A 6,205-nucleotide genomic window follows, 5' to 3' on the forward strand; every position below is an offset into this window, starting at 1 on the left:
TTTTTTCACACCCCAGTTGCAGCGCTGTAAAGTGTGAGTGTAGCCAAGGCCCAAGTAATGTAAGTCTACTTCCAGCCTTGTCACTGTTTGTTGTATAACGTTAGGCAATTATGTCACTCCTCTATCTCAGTATAGGGACACTAATGGTTACCTAGATCACTGGGGGGCTGAATTCATTAATGTTCCTGAAGTGCTTTGATAGGCTCATATTTAAGGCACTCTACAAGTGCAATATATTATCACTTTCTTAGAAAAAGAAGGGCTGTGTTTGTAAATGGATAATGATTTTCCTGCATGGATGACCTTAAAAAGATATTGTCTGGTCAAATTTGGCCCAATATTAAAAGCTTTTATAATACTTAAAACCAATAGACATCGTTACATGATTTTAAAAAGAAAAATCTAATGAAAATGTTTGTTTAAAACACAAGAATTTCCTTTGTAGAGTCCACAACTTAAAAATTGCATATTCTGCAGGAGAGCCTGAAAATATTTTCTAGACTTAGACATGAAATTAGGCTATTTTCATGAAAAGGAATGCAAAAAAGTAGGCGATCATAAATGCTGATGGGCATATTATATTGTTTTAAATTGGTAATGTGCTTAACATTGTTTAACATAACAGCATTCCCTTAAATTCATGGAGATAAGATTTTAAAAAACGTCATGACAAAATTTTGATGTGAGTCCTTTAAAAACTACCCATAAAGAAGAAATTATGCTAGAGCTAATCCATTAGCTCCAAAGAGGCACAGTATCCTGTTTTGGCCCTGATCCTGCACTGGTATTTGCTAGCACAGACTCTTGTGCTTACGCAGCTCATAAGCACATTAGCGGATCTCAGTGCAAGATTTTTCTTATCACATTGCCATTGTTTGTTAATTTTCATCCTTTACAAGCATTATTTCTGCATGTGTCTCTTCATTAAGGCAAAAAGGAATGTATTCACTTTCCTTGCTTCAAATCTCACTTTTGATCTCTGACTGCCTGATAAGCCTAAACAAATAGACCGTATTGTCTCCTGGCAAAGTACACATGTAACTCATTAACACTAAGAGATTTAATTGCATATATGCTCCAGAATGTCCAGCATCTGCTTCTCACTCTCCAGACACACACACACATTGCCAGATAGGATTTCCAGTGGAGGGTGTTTTGGTCACTCTTTGATGGTTATTGTTGTTTACCTTTTATTTTATCTTCCATTTTGTCTGCATTGAGAGACAATGTACACAGACTAAAGGTCAGAAATGAAATGGAATGTGAAGGGGCACTTTTGCATTCACCACAGTGAACTTGAGTTTATGGGGAGAAGACAGAAAGAATATGACGTAGTTGTAGATAAGGTGGCTCATTTTAATTGGCACAGCCATAATGTGAGAGTCTATGAATCAAACAACCCAGGAAAAAAAAATACATAACAAAACTGGAGAAAGGTCATTCACTGACAGGCTGTTCTGTCTCAGAAACGGCTCAACATGCTCAGAAAGGGATTCTGAAGGGCATCCTCTCATCAGGAGCCTTGCAGGTACCGTACCCAAAGAGGGAACCAGATTTACTGAAAAGTATACGGTTTGAAAAGATAAAAGGCTAACAACGCTGTGTTGTTGCTAACATAGCAGCACGTGACTGGGCAGGAATGCCAATTTCCAGTATTATGAATGGGTTTTATAGTAAATGAATAAAAAAATTAATAACTCAATAACAAAAGAATGTGAGGCAGAAATGTGGGAATTTACAAGCAAATACTTTTAATCTGCACTTACAAATGCTGTGTTATTAGAGTCCAGTGGCTGTAGAATTAGAATTTATGTATATATTTCTATTATTTCTCTTTTCAAAGTATCATTAGTGATTCTTCACAAAATAATTAGTAGGTTTCAGGTTTTTCACATTTTTAAAAAGTTTTCAGTTTATTTTATATAGAATCACTGAGATTTGTACTGATCTGTCTTTGCCTCCATGAAGACAGAGCAATGGCCTTTCTGTGTCATAGTTTTGGCCAGTCTTGCTCACTGAGATTCTGGAGCGGTTAGGAGTTCTCTAACCTGTGAGTTAGATCAGTGTCTTTCCTGACCGGGGTAAGCCACTGGTGAAATACCGGGTCCATAGCTGGTGGAGTGTGTCAGCGCATCCCTATGCAGGGAGGTTGGGTGCCACCTGTCCTTGAATCAAGGATCATACAATAGCTGCTTTAAGAAACTATCACGTGAAGCTGATAACTTGGATCAAACGTCCCATTTGTGAAGCATCATTGAAAGGCTATGGTAGGAAAACATCAATTTCCCTAGTCATCAGAATTCCTAGAGTTTGATCGATTGGGTTTTAGGCCTGAGTTTGGGGTAGAAATGTCCATAATGATTTTATTAGATCTGTCATCTGTCTTTGGTACTATTGATTGTAGTTTTATTGGACATTTCTGCTGGTTAGGCGTGACATCTCTGCTGGTATGGAGTACTTCCAACTGCCTATGTTTGAGAGACCCAAAAGAGTGGCTTGGGGCATTGCCTGTTTGCTCCAACAGCTCTTGTAATTGGGGCAGCACAGTAGGGGTCAATTTCTTCTTACTTCCTGCTCAACATGTATAAGAAATAGCTAGGACAGGTAATGAGGAAATGTGGAACTGCACTACATTCAGAATACTGATGATACTCAGTTCTGTGTCCCTCTCACAACAACTGCCCTTAGTGCAGTGGAACAAATTTAGTGTCTTTCGTCACTGGCAATCCCTTCAGATTGACGATGATCTCTTTAACAGGTTTTATTTTTCATGGGTCCTTTGGTGACTGAGGAGTCCAGTCCTTGAGCCGAAGGCTCGTTGGCAGACATTACAGGTGGTGTTAGAAGATAAGGTTGGCCACGATCGCTGCATGACCATTGTCTTTCCTTGCTTTTCTGGCATTTTTCTGCAACCAGGGCAAGGCGATTTCCTTAAAGTGGATGTTCCCTCTCTGACAAGTCTTCGACAGTTATCCCTATCCTGGGCTGCTGTCTCTGTGTGTGTGTGTGTGTGTGTGTGTGTGTTGTGTGTGTGTGTGTGTGTGTGTGTGTGTCATCGATGCCACATCTCTTGATATTTATCTTGGGGGTGTCTTTAAAGTGTTTATTTTGATCTCCCCATTTCCTTTCTCCTTTGGTGAGTTGGGCACACAGCAGTTATATTGGTAAATGTACATCAGCATGTGCACACAGTGCCCGCTCCACCTCAGCTGGTGCTGGATATCAGGGCCTCAACACTGAAGATGTTGGCCCTCTCTGAGGACACTGACATTAGTACGACAATCCTTCCACTTTACATTGAGGATCTTCTAAAGAAAGTCCTGGTGCTGGCATTCCAGGTTTTTCAGGTGTCTTCTGTAGTCACCAAGTCTTGCAGCCGTCAAGGAAGTTGGGATTACTACGCTTTATAAACTAAAAGTCTAGTATGTGTTCTGATGTTGTGATTGTTGAACCCTGGTGAAACAGTCTGCCAAAGGCAAGGCTGGCATAGCGAATTCTATGCTGAATCTCAACATCTATGTCTGTCCTCTGTGGGAGATGGCCTGCCACATTTTCCAGTTCTTTTTTGTTGATGTAGATCTTCCTTGCTGGGTCTGATGATTGACCAGGGACTGGCTTGGTGTAGAACTTTTGTTTTGCCCTGTGTTCAGAGTTAGCTCTAGGCTGTTGTAATCTTCAGAGAAGCAATTAAGGGCTGTGGTAGATCCTCCTTTGAGTGTGCAACTACAGCACAATCATTTGCATACTGGAGTTTGTTTATTGTTGCCAATATTACTTTAGTTCTGGCACAGAGACGAGAAATGTTAGCAAAGTCTTGACCATTACTTTAGCTCTGGCTTTAGGCCTCATACCAGGCCTCTGATTCAAGGGTTTGTTTCAGGGCTTCATCTTACTACACACATATCATGTCTATCAGCGAAAGTTTGGATTTTTTTTTGCTTTGTCCTCCCACCATTTGTTTTTGATTTCTAGGATCCGCCTTCAGACTTCAGCTTTGAGCTGAGAAAGAGCTCTGCTTCTGACAGGATAGTGGTTGGTTTTGCCAGTTGCAGAAACCTTTTCTCTTCTAGTCCAAAAGGGCTGTAATCTCAATGCTGTTATTGACAAACCAGTCCCAACGGCAGCAGGTAGCAAGGCCAATGGATTCCTCGCAGACCTCATGGACAGTCTGTTTTAGGGCTTCCTAATCTTCGACACTTGTGTTGTCATTTCCAGGTGTGCATATGGCCAGTTTTTCACTGAGGAATGTTTGGAAGTTCTCTTGGTGCACTGAGGATTGAAGTCATTGGATGTTTTATTGCTGTCTGCGTGATTTGGATTGCGTTCTGTTTTGCTGTAATCCTCATGGACATGACTGACCTCACCAGGTGCATGGTCAGTTTAGCAGTTATCCGCTCCTCTCATGACACAGATGATTTAGACATCTCTTAGATCCATTGTTCATACAAAGACCTAGGAGGTGCCACTGTTTTGAGTGGGGGTGTTGCCAAGTTGCTTTGTCTAAAGATGGTGTTTGTGATCATAAGGTCGTGCTCTGCACATTTGCTGAGTAGAAGGATGCCGTTGGAATTGGTTTTGCCAACTCCTTCCTTCTCAGTGATGCTACTCCATCTTGGCCAACTCTTGCGTTAAAGACCCCTGAGAGGATTGTCTTATTTGGTTTTGGAATGGATGACAAAATTTTATGAGGGTCAGTGTAGAAAGATTGTTTCTGTTCTTCAGCATCAAGAGTTGGTGCATATGCACTGATGATAGTGGCAAATGACTTACTGACCAATTGAATGCAGAGGGTCATAAGGCACTCATTGATGCCAATGGGGAGCTCAGTCAGGCGGTCGACCAGAAGGTTTTTGATTGCAAAGCCAGCACCGGATATTTGCCTGTCACTTGCTGGTTTTCCTTTTCAGAAGAAAGTATAACCGCCACCCTCTTCCCTCAACTGGCCTTCATCTGCACGTCTTGTTTCGCTGTGAGCAGTGATGTCAGTGTTGTACCTTGAGAGTTCTTGGACAACAATTGCTGTTCTGCATTTGGTTCTTTCACTTTTTGATTTGTCTAGTGGGGAGCGGGAGGAGTGGGGTCAGGAAGAGGTGGGGGAGAGGGTGGGGAGGAGGTGTGGAGGAAGGGGTGGAGTGGGGGCTGGGCCCTGGGCAGAGAGGGGGTTGACTGTCACCTGGGAACTGAGGAAGTTGGCACCTCTGAACCTGGTAAGCCTATGCATAATAGACATTCCAAGTTGCAAGAAACATTTTTGGTTTTTGACCACATTATGAGTGATCCCTCTGGACACGGTTGTCCAGTCAGTTATGGTGGGATAGACCCATGATCATACATGATCGAACTAGAGGTAAAGCTTCAACACATATAATCTAGTTCTTGCATAATTAGGTTGCCATCTTTCAAGTTCTCAAATAGAGGACACCGTTGGAGAAGAGGGAGGCGGATCTGGAAGGGCAAGGTCAGGTACAGTTTTTGTTGTACTGTTTCTTTCTACCACCCTTACTTCTGCACTGCTGCTAGCGGCAGTGCTGCCTTCGGAGCTGGGTGCCTGGCCAACAGTCACTGCTCTCTTGCTGCCCAGTTCTGATGGCAGCGCTGCCACCAGAAGCAACAGAGAAGTAAGTGAGGCAATACCATACTTCCCGGAGACTTGTTCTTATGTCAAAGTCTGCCCGGACAGAGATCGGAGAACCAAAAAAGATGTCATGTCTGGGAAAATCCAGATGAATGGACCTGGTCATAGGCACTGACACCGTGGGTTCTCCAGCCTTGGAGCACCCACTGGGAAAAAAAAATAGTGGGTGCTCAGCACCCACCAGGAGCCCTGTGGTTCAGCTCCTCCATCACAGCGCCTCCCACCACCACAATCAGCTGTTCAGTGACATTTGGGAGGTGCGGGGGAGGGGAGGAGTGGGGGCAGGAAGAGATGGAGGAGGGGGTGGAGTGGGGGCTAGGCCTGGGGCAGAGAGGGGGTTGAGTATCACCTGGGAAGTTGGCACCTCTGAACCTGGTAAACCTAAGCATAATAGAATTCCAGTGTTTGTTTCCTGGATCAAGCTGAGCAATTTGTCACATAGCTAGGAGAAGTGTTGTGTTGCTAAATGTGTTGACTGAATTTGCAAGAAAATTGGAATGTAATGAGAATTAGGGGCAAAGCCACAGAATTTAATCTGCAAAAATTCCAGGAAAAATATAGAGCCTCTCC

This window comes from Gopherus evgoodei, chromosome 1, assembly GCF_007399415.2.
Source record: "Gopherus evgoodei ecotype Sinaloan lineage chromosome 1, rGopEvg1_v1.p, whole genome shotgun sequence".
NCBI lineage: Eukaryota > Metazoa > Chordata > Testudines > Testudinidae > Gopherus > Gopherus evgoodei.